This window comes from Nycticebus coucang, chromosome 1 (assembly GCF_027406575.1).
Source record: "Nycticebus coucang isolate mNycCou1 chromosome 1, mNycCou1.pri, whole genome shotgun sequence".
NCBI classification, from domain to species: domain Eukaryota; kingdom Metazoa; phylum Chordata; class Mammalia; order Primates; family Lorisidae; genus Nycticebus; species Nycticebus coucang.
The window spans coordinates 132,455,661-132,469,392 of record NC_069780.1 but is presented as its reverse complement, the minus strand read 5'-3'; the positions used below and the strand labels follow the sequence as shown (position 1 = coordinate 132,469,392).

The window sequence follows — 13,732 nt, the reverse complement described above, 5'->3', positions numbered from 1 at the left end:
ACCTGAATGCACCTACAGCTCTAAAGAGTTGTCAGAGCTGGGTGTGGCCGGGAAGAGACTCTTGCCTACAATTAGTGATTATAGTTTGGAGGCCGTCAGGCTAGGGCTGACCCCTCCACGCCGCGTTCCACTCTTCAGCCACAGCCAGTTGCACACCACACTCAGCCCTGCACGTGCCACCTACATCTGGAAATTCATTTGAGTCTTGTTGGTAGCAGGCTGATGGGAGAAGATCCTGTTTTTTGCAAATGGTCAGACAGAATTGAGAAAAAGTTGTTAACACAGCAAAGGTCTGGGCACTGGGGTAGCAACTCTTCCTTCCCCTTCCCCATTTCCCAGGAAATCACTGGGCACATCACAGAGTATTTCTCACTCTTCATCTCACGGCGTGGATGGTGGAGAAGTAGCAATGACTGTAAGCAGCTTCCTTTCTCCCGGAGCTTCCGCAGATCTTTTACCCAGTCCTCACCCATTGTGATAAAAGCCCAGCAGGACAATAGCAGATGGGACTGAAGTCCATCGGTCACTGAGTAGGAGGTGGGTTTATGACAGCAATTCTCTTTAACCCAGGGGTGTGTGACCACTTAGGATATGCTGTCTCTGAAGTCTCGTGGACTCTTTCAGACTTTTTAGATTAAGTAAATACTGGGTTCTCCAAGGAGAAAGTGAAGATAAGAAGTCCTAAGTACAGATACTTCCTTTATGAGAGGACTGAAGAGAACTTTGTCCTTTGCGAGGTGAATATTGCAGTGTTCAGATATCGTGAGTGAGTTTGATTTAATGCTTTGTGCTGTGACTGAGCACCAGTATGGTTCCGTGGACAGATGTTCCATCCCTCTTATCTGTGTGGAAAATAAACAGTCAAGTGGTCGTTGGTGTAAATTATCTCTGATCACTGATAAATAGCTATCTACACAGCTAGAATGATGTTTTTAATCAGTATATATATATATATATATATATTTTTTTTTTTTTTTAAGAGACAGAGTCTCATTTTATGTCCCTCAGTAGAGTACTGTGGCATCACAACTCACAGCAACCTCCAGCTCCTGGGCTTAGGCGATTCTCTTGCCAACAAGCTGGTACTACAGGCGCCTGCCACAATGCCCAGCTATTTTTTTTACTGCAATTTGGCCGGGGCCATGTTCAAACCTGCCACCCTCGGTATATGGGGCCAGCACCCTACCCACTGAGCCATAGGCGCCGCCCTTTAATCAGTATTTTGTAGAAGAACATTCAGTGACATAAGCCCTAATTTGGCATCAAAATTGCCTTAAAGGGGGTTTCTCAGGGTTTATAGTTTAAGAGTCATGTAGCTTTCGTTAAGCTCTAAAGGCAAGTTTTCAGGGTTGTTTACATGTCTGGCAAGCCTATAGGTAGGTTGCAGGATGCTAAAAACCCAGCACATTATACCCCGTGATTGCATTAACGTACACAGCTATGATTTAACAAAAACAATTAAAGAAAAAATCCATGAAAACACATACAAATAAGAAATAAATAATTAAAAACGTGCTTTTAGTCAAGTTGTTGCTTATAAAGATGAGAGTGATTCATAGACATTCAAAAGAAATGTGCTTTCAATGAAAAAGTTTAAGGAGAAATAGTGGAAATTTCCTCTTTCTGCTGACACACATGTTGCACTCTAAGTTTTTGCTCTCATTTTTTCTAAGTGGGAAAGGACCTCATGTAAATGAAAAAGGTATGTGATTGGGAGTTGGTAAACCTAATTTCCTGGTCCCTGCTCTACCACGTACAAGCTACATGACCTTGCACAGACTTTTCACCAGTAGGAAGTTTCATTTTGTTTCTCTGCTCTGTAAATGGGGTGATAAAGATGATACCACCTGCCTTACTTCATGGACTGAAAAAAATTAGAGAAGATGGAAGTATTCTGTAAACTATGTTGCCAGTCGGTGTGTGGTAATAACGTACGCATAGTTTTCCTCCCAATATATCAAAGTGGTATGACTGTGCCTTGAAAGCTTGTCTCTTTAGTGTGTGTATTTTTGAAAATCTGTAGTTGAATTTTGTTTTGGAAAGTTAGCATAACAATTACCCCACGTCCTTTGAAAAAAATCTTCCTTTGTAGTAGTTTCATGACAAGATAGACTGTGAAAACATAGTCTTTCCTGTAAGATGGCTTTTCATAAATTTATAAGAGATCGCATGTAATAATATATTTACAACTCTTTTATTAAAGATAAAACAATAAATACTTTCCAGGAAGTTGATTTTTGGTCATGGAGTATATGAGAATTTACGTGGCTGCTGTTAGATATACAGGTGTGCTAATACTTAAGAAAGCACAGTATACAGAAAACTCATGGTCCTGGACTCAAGAAATATATGAAGGGCTGAGCTTTCTGCAAGTATTTTGATTACTATAGACTTTATTAATCTATATTATGAGTCTAATTAGCCTATTAATATGTAAACTATATTAGTCTCTGTTCAGAAGATTGATTTGAGAGGATTTATTGCACGATTCTTTTACAGTATTGCTCCCTTAGGAATTTGTTTTATTGGGTTTATTATATATGTGTGTTCATGTGAATGTAGTTGGTTTAAGATATTAATTTTCTACTAAATGGTACACTTGCAATGTGTATGTTCGTCCTGAAACTGATTCCTGTTGAAGCGACTTTGAATTTTAATTAGAAAAGTAGTAGATCTGTCTTTGTACCTTTTTCTTTCTGGAGGTAGTAGTTAGAATATATCTATTTGTATATCCTGCAACTTAGAAGTTGCAAAAAATCAGAATTATAATTTTCCAGTATATCTTTAATTTTGGTCTTATTAATTTCAAGATTTTATAATATCAGACCATCTAACAGCTGCTTCATTCCTTCAGAGGGATCATCACTACCAGCCTTACAAAAATAAAAAGGGTTATAAAGGAAGGCTATGAACAATTATATGCCAATAAAAACTTCAATGAAATACACAAATTCCTACAAAGACACAAATTAAACTGACTCAAGAAGATATTAAAAAAACTGAATAGACTTAGAACAAGTGAAAAGATTGAGTTAGTAATCAAAATACTTCCAGCAAGCTCAGATGAGACTTCACAGTAGAATTCTGCCAAATGCTTAAAGAAGAATTAATGGCAATCCTTGACAAACTCTTCCAAAAAGATACTAGAAGAGAAAACATATCCCAACACATTGTCTTTTGAGGCTGGTATTATCGTAATACCAAAACCAGACCAAGACATCCCAAGGAAACTAAAGACCAATATCTCTTATGCATACAAATCCAGAAATCTTAAACGAAATGCAAACAAATTGAACCCAGCAATGTGGCATGTTTACATCCATACAACAAAATATTTTTTAGCTCTAAAACATGAAGTACTGATACGTACTACTGCATATAAAATGGATTATGCACCACAAAGTGGGACTTATCTGAGGAGTGCAAACTTGGTTTAACACATGAAAATCAGTCACGATGATGGAGGATGTTATGGAATAAAGGACAAAAGCCACATGATCATCTCATTAGATGCAGGAGAAGCATTTGATGAACTCCAACCCCCTTTCTAGTTATAAACATGTTCAACAGACTAGAAATAGCAGGGAATTTCAACCTGATAAAGACAAAGGCATAGGGCGGCGCCTGTGGCTCAGCGGGTAGGGCGCCGGTCCCATATGCCGGAGGTGGCGGGTTCAAACCCAGCCCCGGCCAAATTAAAAAAAAAAAAAAGACAAAGGCATATATGGAAACTCCACAACTAACATCAGACTTAGTGGTGACAGACTGCTTTCTTCCTAAGGATCAGTAAGATAGTAAGGAGATTTTTTCTCACTACTTCTATTCAACATCGTACTAGAGGTCCTAGCCAAAGCAGGTAGGCAAGAAAAAGAAATAAAAGGCATCTAGATTAGGAAGAAGTGAAAGTATTTCTAAATTATATCTTCTGGTTTATAGAAAATCCTCAGGAACCCTCTAAAAAGCAGAACTAGAAGTGAGTTCATTATGTTGGTGGGATGCCAGAGGAATGTGTAAAAATTGTATTTTTCTACATTAGCAATGAGGAATCTGAAAATTAAGAAGGCAATTCAATTTATAATAGCATCAAAAACAGTAAAATCCTTAGGAATAAAAATTAACAAACGTGTAAGACCTTAGGCACCGAAAACTATAAAACACTGAATATTTAAAAAACTCTTAATAGCTGGAAAGACATTGCTTGTCCTTAGATTGGAGGACAGTTATAAGAAAACACTCTCCTCATCTCCCCCAGTTGATACTAGATTCAATGCAGTCCTAACAAAATTTCATCTGCCTTTTTTTATAAATGCAGAATTTGACAAGCTGATCCTAAAACTTATATGGAAAGTGCAAGGGATGCAGAATAGTCAAAGAAGTACAAAGCTCTTCAAAGTTTATTTCCCAATTTCAAAATGCACGTACAAATCCACAGGCACTGTGGGTGGACTGGAAGGACAGTTACTAAGGAGTAAAGGAGGAAGCCACAGGCTTTGGCAGGGCATTGGGTTTGGGCAACAGGACAGAGGGAGGTCAGATGCTTTGGGGCAGCTCAAGGCACTGTTGCTTGTCTGACTCAGCAGGACTGGGCTTGGGACGTAGAGTTTTTTGTTTTAATTTTCACATCTTTTATGTTCTGGTATGGCTTTGTTCTTGATTAGTTCTCACCACTTGAGTTTTGGGTGTATGAGTACAAATATGAGTAAGGCGTAAGAAATGTATAAAGAGATCAGTGGAATATAATTGACAGTTTAGAATTAAACTCTAATGTTTACAATCACTTTAGGAGGCCAAGAGTTTGAGACCAGCCTCAGCAACATAACGACATAGCGATCCATACCCCTGTCTCTACAAAACAACAACAAAAAATTAGCCACACATGGTGGTGTGTGCCTGTAGTTCTAGCTGTTGAGGCAAGAGGATTGCTTGAGCCCCAGAGTTGGAGGTTGCAGTGAGCTGTGATCCTGCCACTGCACACCAGCCTAGGTGGCAAGGGGAGACCCTGTCTTTTTTTTTTTTAAAGATGGACAATAACAAATGCTGGTGAAGATGTAGAGAAATTAGAACTCTCCTATGTTGTTGTTTAGATTGAAAATAGTACAGCTGCTTTATTTTTTTTTTGAGTTTTCAAAAATTTTTTTTTTATTAAATCATAGCTGTGTACATTAATGCGATCATGGGGCACCATACACTGGTTTTATAGACCATTTGACATATTTTCATCACACTGGTTAACATAACCTTCCTGGCATTTTCTTAGTTATTGTGTTAAGATATTTATATTCTACATTTACTAAGTTTCACATGTACCCTTGTAAGATGCACCGCAGGTGTAATCCCACCATTCACCCTCCCTCCACCCATCCTCCCCCTCCCTCCTCTCTCTCTTCCTCTTTCCCATATTCTTAGATTATAACTAGGTTATGGCTTTCATATGAAAGCCATAAATTAGTTTCATAGTAGGGCTGAGTACATTGAATACTTTTTCTTCTATTCTTGAGATACTTTACTAAGAATACGTTCCAGCTCCACCCATGTAAACATGAAAGAGGTAAAGTCTCCATCTTTCTTTAAGGCTGCATAATATTCCATGGTGTATATACACCACAATTTATTAATCCATTCGTGGGTGGATGGGCACTTGGGATTTTTCCATGACTTAGCAATTATGAATTGGGCTGCGATAAACTTCTGGTACAAATATCTTTGTTATAATGTGATTTTTGGTCTTCTGGGTATGTACCTAGTAGAGGAATTATAGGATTGAATGGCAGATCTATTTTTAGATCTCTACGTGTTCTCCAAACATCTTTCCAAAAGGAATGAATTAGACTGAAACTGGACCCACATCTTTCACCATTAACTAAGATAGACTCTCACTGGATTAAAGATTTAAACTTAAGACATGAAAGTATAAAAATACTAGAAGAGTGTGCAGGGAAAACCCTTGAAGAAATCGGTCTGGGCAAGTATTTTATGAGGCGGACCCCCCGGGCAATTGAAGCAGCTTCAAAAATACACTACTGGGACCTGGTCAAACTAAAAAGCTTCTGCACAGCCAAGAACCGTAAGTAAAGCAAGCAGGCAGCCCTCAGAATGGCAGAAGATATTTGCAGGTTATGTCTCCAACAAAGGTTTAATAACCAGAATCCACAGAGAACTCAAACGTATAAGCAAGAAAAGAACAAGTGATCCCATCGCAGGTTGGGCAAGGGACTTGAAGAGAAATGTCTCTGAAGAAGACAGGCACACGGCCTACAGACATATGAAAAAATGCTCATTATCCTTAATCATCAGAGAAATGCAAATCAAAACTACTTTGAGATATCATCTAATTCCAGTAAGATTAGCCCATATCACAAAATCCCAAGACCAGAGATATTGGATGTGGAGAAAAGGGACCACTTCTACACTGCTGGTGGGAATGCAAATTAATACAGCTGCTTTAGAAAATAGTTTGGCAGCTCTTTAAAAAATTAAACATAGTTACCATATGACCCAGCAATTCCACCCTCAGTTACATACTTAATGAAAATTGGAAAACTCGTACACAAATGAAGCATTATTCATAATAGCAAAAAGTGGAAACAACCTGAGTGTCTGTCCAAGGACGAGTGGATGGAGAAAATGTGATATGTGTACATCCAAACAACAGAAGATTCTTTTAGCTACCAAAGAAAGGATGAAGTGCTGCTACATACCACCACGTGGGTATACCTTGAAAATGTTTGCTGAGTGAAAGAAGCCAGACACAGAGGGCCACATATTCCATAAGACATACAGGTAAATCCATAAGAGACAGAGCTGAGGAGGGGTTGCCAGGCCCTCTCCCCGCCCAGGAGAAATGGCGGCTTAACTGCTAGTGGGCGTGGCATTTCTTTGGGGGCTGATAAGCATGTTTTAAAAGTGATTGTTCTAGTGGTTGCACAACTCTGAGTACTAAAAACCCACTGAATTGTCCACTCTAAAAGGGTGAATTATATGGTATATAAATTGTATCTCAATAAAGCTGTTGTGAAAGAGAATTTTCTTTACTCAGACTGGCTTGGTAGAGGTCCTTGTGAAGCTGTTAAATAAGATTAATTGATATTTAGCAGATACAGTGCACACAGAAGGTACGCCTAAGATGCGTGAAGAGTCTGAGTACGTGTTTGTGTTACAGATGTGTATGGGGTGTGCTCTGTGTGTAAACAAGCAGAGGAGGGGTGCTGTGCGAGAGAGTCATCAAGTAACCGAGAATGCCGTGCTCGGGAAAGGTTACCATACAGTTTTTACTCAAGTTTAAAATTATTTAATGTTTGCTCTGTTAACCTCTCTGTGTGTCTCCCCATATCCAGCCATCATTCACCTAAATGTCTCTCATCTGCTCACCCTCGATCCCACCACCACCAACCCACTGAAGTCTTCCCACATCTCTTGCTAGACTAGTATGGTGGTTTTTCATCGCTTTCTCCTCTCATCTCTGGCCTCCTTCAGTCCTTTATCTGTGTGTTATTGTCAGATGAATGTTTTCAAAACTCTGATTTGTTGTGGCCAATCCTCTGCTTAAAACCTAGTGGGTCACTTTTTTATGGAGTCCTTTGCTGACTTCCTCATCCAAGTCAAATTCAACTATTAGAAGGTCTTTTGACATCATGTCTGTTACATGCTTGAATAAGTAACTTAATGCTCAGTGTTGAATTGGTATCATTTGTTATAAATGAAGATTGATTATGTGCATTTTCTGTTGGAGGTAATAACTAGGATAGGAATTAGGTTTGTGGTAGACAGGATTGTAGATGGTTATACTAGAATGCCAGCCTAGAGGTAAAATCTAATCTTTTATTCAATGGAAAATTCTGTATTGCAGTTAAATGGGGCAAGTTCCTCCAGACATAGGCAACCAAAGGTGGGAATTCTATACAACTTAATAAGCCACGATACTGTAGTGAACTACAAAATATCCAGAGAAGAATATGGAGTATTGTTGAATGAATGAATGAATGAAGAGAAAAAGAGGTAGTCTGTGAATTAGGATGACTTAAGCCTGAAATTATCGCTCAAACTTTATAAAATTATGAGGTCTATACATAGAGATTTCTTAATTAAGTTTCAAAAATTAATATCAATGGCAATGATGGAAAAATTAAAAAGGCACATTTTTAGGACCAATAAAGGAAGTATTTGCTTTACAAAGTGGCTTTTTACCCTACAGGCTGAATGGTTCAAAATGTCATGGAGAGCTAGTTATCATTGTATTGGGAGGCAAAGGATAACAGGGATATGTATTAGTTAACTATGATTGTATGACAAAGTATTTTAAAGAATTTAGCAGCTTAACACAACAAAGATTTCTGAGTGTCAGGAATCTGGCATCACCTAACTGGATCCTTTGGCTTTGGTCCTTCCCAGAGCTGCACGTCACTTCCCAGCTCCTGCAACAGTGTTGGTTGCAGGGTTGGTTCCTGGTGGGTCTTGAGACTGGGGACCTCAGCTCCTTGCTGTTGTTGGCCAGAATCTTCCCTTAGCTGCTTGCCTCAGGGGCCTCTCTGCAGGGCAGCTCATAACAGGGTCACTGCTTCCATCAGAGAGAGCAAGTCAGAGAAGGAGTCTTTGTGTAATCCCTTCTCAGCAGTGACGTCCCTCATTTTTGTAATTTCCTGTTCATTAGAAACCGTGTTACTAAATCTAGGCCATGTTCAAGGGGAGGGAATTCACAGTATGAATTCAAAGGGTGGGGCTTCCTGGGAACCACCTGAGAAGTTGCCTTCCACAGGGTGTGTCTGTATCCTTTTAAAATTGACCCCAGAGGACAGTGCCTGTGGCTCAGGGAGTAGGGCGCCAACCCCACATACCAAGGTGGCAGGTTCGAACCCAGCCCTGGCCAAACCACAACAACAACAACAAAATAAATAAAAAATAAAATTGAGGGCGGCGCCTGTGGCTCAGTCGGTAAGGCGCCGGCCCCATATACCAAGGGTGGCGGGTTCAAACCCAGCCCCAGCCAAACTGCAACCAAAAAATAGCTGGGCGTTGTGGCTGGCGCCTGTAGTCCCAGCTACTCGGGAGGCTGGGGCAAGAGAATCGCTTAAGCCCAGGAATTGGAGGTTGCTGTGAGCTGTGTGAGGCCACGGCACTCTACCGAGGGCCATAAAGTGAGACTCTGTCTCTACAAAAAAAAAAAATAATAAAATTGATCCCAGAAAGGGTATTTGAAGGGGAAACTCCTTTTTGTTGCTGTCAGAAACCCAGTGAGGGATTGAATGGTGTCTTGGTCTGGATGATTATGGTGCTAAGATTATTGCTGCCTTGCTTTTGTTTTGTTTGTTTGTTTTTTGGGATTGCGATCTGTGATCTAATAGAAACTAAGTCTTTCATTCCTTTTATCATAAATAATACTACATGTGCTTTAAAGTTTTGTTTTCTGGTAGGCCCTAAATTAGCTAACTTTATACAACACCTTCTTTGCTGTGGAATTTTGCTGACATGAGACTGTGCAGACAAGTCTGCTCACATGGGCTTTGAGAGATTCCCTCTGATGCCGGAAATCCCACTGTTTAAATTAAAAGAGTAACTTTTTGGAAAGAATTAGTATGGCTGAATAGACATATTATAGATTATATTAATCTGTATAAAATAATTCAAATAATGTAAATGAATCTATTTTAAGAAATTCAGTTCCCTTTTTTTAGGCCAAGTGTGCAAAAATTTAAGATGGAAAGTTCTTTTTGGGAAAACTCTGGGTCGAGGAACTCAATCCAACCAGAGTTCCTGTATTATTATGAAGGTCAGGGAACAGGAGAGAGAATCTTGGCAAGAAAGAGTTTGCGACTTGCAGTTGAGCGCATAGTTATGAATGGAGCTGCTATTGTGTCTCCCAAGGAAAGTTCCTGTAATATCATATTCCTTTTATAAGGAAAAAGAAAATGCATACAGATCTTTTGCTGTGCTTACTTTGTCTGTCCTACCTATCAAAATAAACAAAGCAAAAAAAGCCTTCCCTTGGTGATGGGCTTGTTTAGAAATACTATCTTCAAAGAACTTTTTATGTGAGCCAAGCTGTTCTCTGTATTGGAGACTCTGGGGCAGTTTTGTATGTGCCCTGGAAAAAAAACACGGGTGTGATTCCTTTTCTGTTAATGTTTACAACTCAGACACCAAAAGGACACCTTGTTGATTAAATTGGCTCTTAAGCTCTGGCCTTGCCTAGCAGTGAGAGAATCAGGTTAGAGAGGACAAATACTCAGAATGTGTAAGCAAGTGAGAACCTTGGGTGTGGGTTTGCTTAATTATTTGTGGTTAGTTAAAAAAAAAAAATCTTATGACTGGGGAATATGTTAGAGAATGAACCGCATTTCCTCCATGTGCTTGGACCTCACTGTCTTTATGCCTAAGGAGCTGCCCATGGATGTGCTGATAGGCAATGCTAATAAAAACTTGAAATTTCAAAAGAAGTATCTTTCTTGGTAATCAACCCCTTAAGAGACCTGTTGTTGCTCTGTACAAAATATTAATGGGGCCAGGTGTGGTGGGTCATGCCTGTAATCCTAGCACTCTGGGAGGCTGAGGCAGGTGGATTACCTCTGTTCAGAAGTTCAAGACCAGCCTGAGCAAGAGTGAGACCCATCTCTACTAAAAATAGAGAAACTAGCTGGGTGCTGTGGCCAGTGCCTCTAGTCCCAGCTACTTGGGAGGCAGAGGCAAGACGATTAGTTAAGCTCAAGAGTTTGGGTTGCTGTGAGCTATGATGCCATAGCACTCTATCCAGGATGACAAAGTAAGACAGTGTCTCAAAAAAAAAAAAAAAAAAAAGAAATTTTAAGAAATTCTTACTTGTGAGCGGTGCCTGTGGCTCAGTCAGTAGGGCGCTGGCCCCATATACTGAGAGTGGCAGGTTTGGCCCTCGCCAAACTGTAACAAAAAAAATAGCCTGGTGTTGTGGCATGTGCCTGTAGTCCCAGCTACTCAGGAGGCTGATGCAAGAGAACCGTCAAAGCCCAAGAACAGGAGGTTGCTGTGAGCTGTGACGCCATGGCACTCTACCAAGGGCCACATAGTGAGACTCTGTCTCCAAAAAAAAAAAAAAAAGAAAGAAAGAAATTCTTACTTGCATCTTCAAAATGTGACTTTCATGTTTCTATTTCCCCTTTGTTCTCTCCCCTGTCTTTGACCTTGACTCCATTGTGTAAGGGGAGCAAGATGAACTGCAGGGTTGCTCCACACAGGGCCAGGGAGCAGTGAGCTGAAAGCAGGGACTCCTTGTGGGTCTGGCTTCTGGGTTTGGGGAGCGCCAGCTTCTGAGCAGTGGCCACTTCCAAACAGCTTGCCTCAAGAACCACATGCCAGTAAGGCCTTGTCCCTTTATTCAGGCCAGGGCTTGACATATCCCAGTAATAGGGGAGCAGAGTAAGCTGCAGTAAGAATGAGCTTGTCCAGGTAGCTGGTAGAGGGTGAGATGTGGTTTTAACAGGCTGTTTCCATGGCGTGAGAAGAGACACGATGCAGCCAGCCCTGCCTGCCCGAGTGCAGTACCTGTGGCTGGGCCCTTGGGGGAGGTGCTGGTGCTCAGGTCCAGCTGGGCAGTGACCAGGGGACTGTGCTGTGGAGCCAGAGTGGAAAGGACAGTTATTAAGGATGGAAAGGAGGAAGCTGTGGGATTTGGAAGGGGGCTGGGTTTGGGCAACAGAGGACAATGGGAGGTCAGATGCTCAGGGCATTATTGCTTATCTGACTCAGCAGGACACATTTTGTGGTTTCTATCAGCCAAGCTAGGGCTTGGGAGCTGTTTTTAGGAGAGCTTTTGGTTTTTAGTTTCACGTATTTTATGTTCCAGTCTTAGGTGTATGTTGGGCAGGGCTAATGAGCTATGTTTTGACAGATGATGTTTTTAAATACAAATAATCGATATTAGTCATTTCCAGCCAAAGACAGAGTTGAGCAATTGATATTTGATCCCAAGGAGTGTATTTGTTTCTCAGGCTTTTCAAAGTTAGAAATCTGGGAGAGGTTTGGAATTTTCCGTGGTCTCAAATGCACTTTACTAAGAAGGGTTATCACAGGGGTGTCTACTCACCAGGCACAATGCCCTAACCGCTGAGCCCACATGGTCTCAATTCTCACAGGCAACCTGGGGAAAGGAGCAGACTCCCTGTTTCACAGGTAGAGAAACCAAGTCCTAAAAACTTAGGATTTGTTTAGTGTCACAGCTAACAAGTGACAGAAATAGTATTACAGGCCAGGGCTGCCTGACTTCAAAGCCTCTGTGCTTTAAAACTATGAGATGCTATCCCACTTCTTTTTTTCTTTTTCTTTTTTAATTTTTTTTATTGTTGGGGGATTCATTGAGGGTACAATAAACCAGGTTACACTGATTGCATTTGTTATGTAAAGTCCCTCTTGCAATCGTGTCTTGCCCCCAAAAGGTGTGGCACACACCAAGGCCCCACTCCTTCCCTCTCTCTGTTCTTCCTTTCCCCACCCCTCCCTCCTCCTTTCTGTCTCTGCTCCCCCCTTTCCCCACTCCACCCTGACCTTAATTTTCATTAATTGTCCTCATATCAAAATTGAGTACATAGGATTCATGCTTCTCCATTCTTGTGATGCTTTACTAAGAATAATGTCTTCCACTTCCATCTAGGTTAATATGAAGGATATAAAGTCTCCATTTTTTAAAATGGCTGAATAGTATTCCATGGTGTACATATACTTCTTTATTTCTTTTTTTTTTTTTTTTTGTAGAGACAGAGTCTCACCTTATGGCCCTCGGTAGAGTGCCGTGGCGTCACACAGCTCACAGCAACCTCCAAATCCCTGGGCTTAGGCGATTCTCTTGCCTCAGCCTCCCGAGTAGCTGGGACTACAGGCGCCCGCCACAATGCCCGGCTATTTTTTGGTTGCAGTTTGGCCGGGGCTGGGTTTGAACCTGTCACCCTCGGCATATGGGGTCGGTGCCCTACTCACTGAGCCACAGGCGCCGCCCACTTCTTTATTTCTTAATGTGTTTTGATTGTGTCTTCCCTGTAAGTTCAAAAGGTGGTCTTGGATTTTGGTTTCTGTATGCACTAGATCTGTTGTAGTCCTTGATCGTTCTTGAATTTTGGTGGAATGAGCACAATATAGCCATCTATTGTCTATTTATGGTTCTCTTTTCCTTTTTCTTTTTTCCCTGTTGCTTGTTTCTTTTTTCCCTTTATTATTTCAGATTAATGAGAGGGTACAAAGGATTAGGTTACAGCGCTTGCATTTGTTAGGTAAAGTCCCTGTTGTAATTGTGTCCTGTCCTACACCCGGGAGGTGTGCCATGCACCTTTACATTGTGCCAACTAAGTGAGAGCTCACCAATCCTCCTCCCCTTTCTTCTCCCCCCCAACTTGAATTGAATGGAGTCTTTCTCTTGTGCAGGCGTGTATTAGCTCCTCCACCAGCTAATCTAGATGGAGTTTGTGTCTGTTTTAATTGTCTTACTATGAGTAGTTTGTTCTAGGAGGAATTTATCTTATATTTACTCTTTAGCCTCCCTATCTCTCTCTTTGTCTTTCAAAAATTTTAATAAGCCTGGTGTGGTGGCTCACACCTGTAATCCTAGCACTCTGGGAGGCTGAGGTAGATGGATTGCCTGGGCTCATGAGTTCGAGACCAGCCTGAGCAAGAGCAAGACCCTGTCTCTAAAAATAGTCAGGCATTGTGACGGGCATCTGTGGTCCCAACTGCTTGAGAGGCCCAGGCAAGAGAATCGCTTGAGCCCAAGAGTTTAAGG

At 41.0% G+C, this 13,732-nt stretch overlaps 1 protein-coding gene across 3 annotated transcripts in view; it reads left to right on the top strand.

Moving 5' to 3' along the window:
- The window catches only part of IQGAP2 (IQ motif containing GTPase activating protein 2), a 362,038-nt gene that overhangs the window by 57,595 nt on the left and 290,711 nt on the right, over window positions 1-13,732 (top strand). The gene's annotated exons all lie outside the window — the stretch shown is intronic.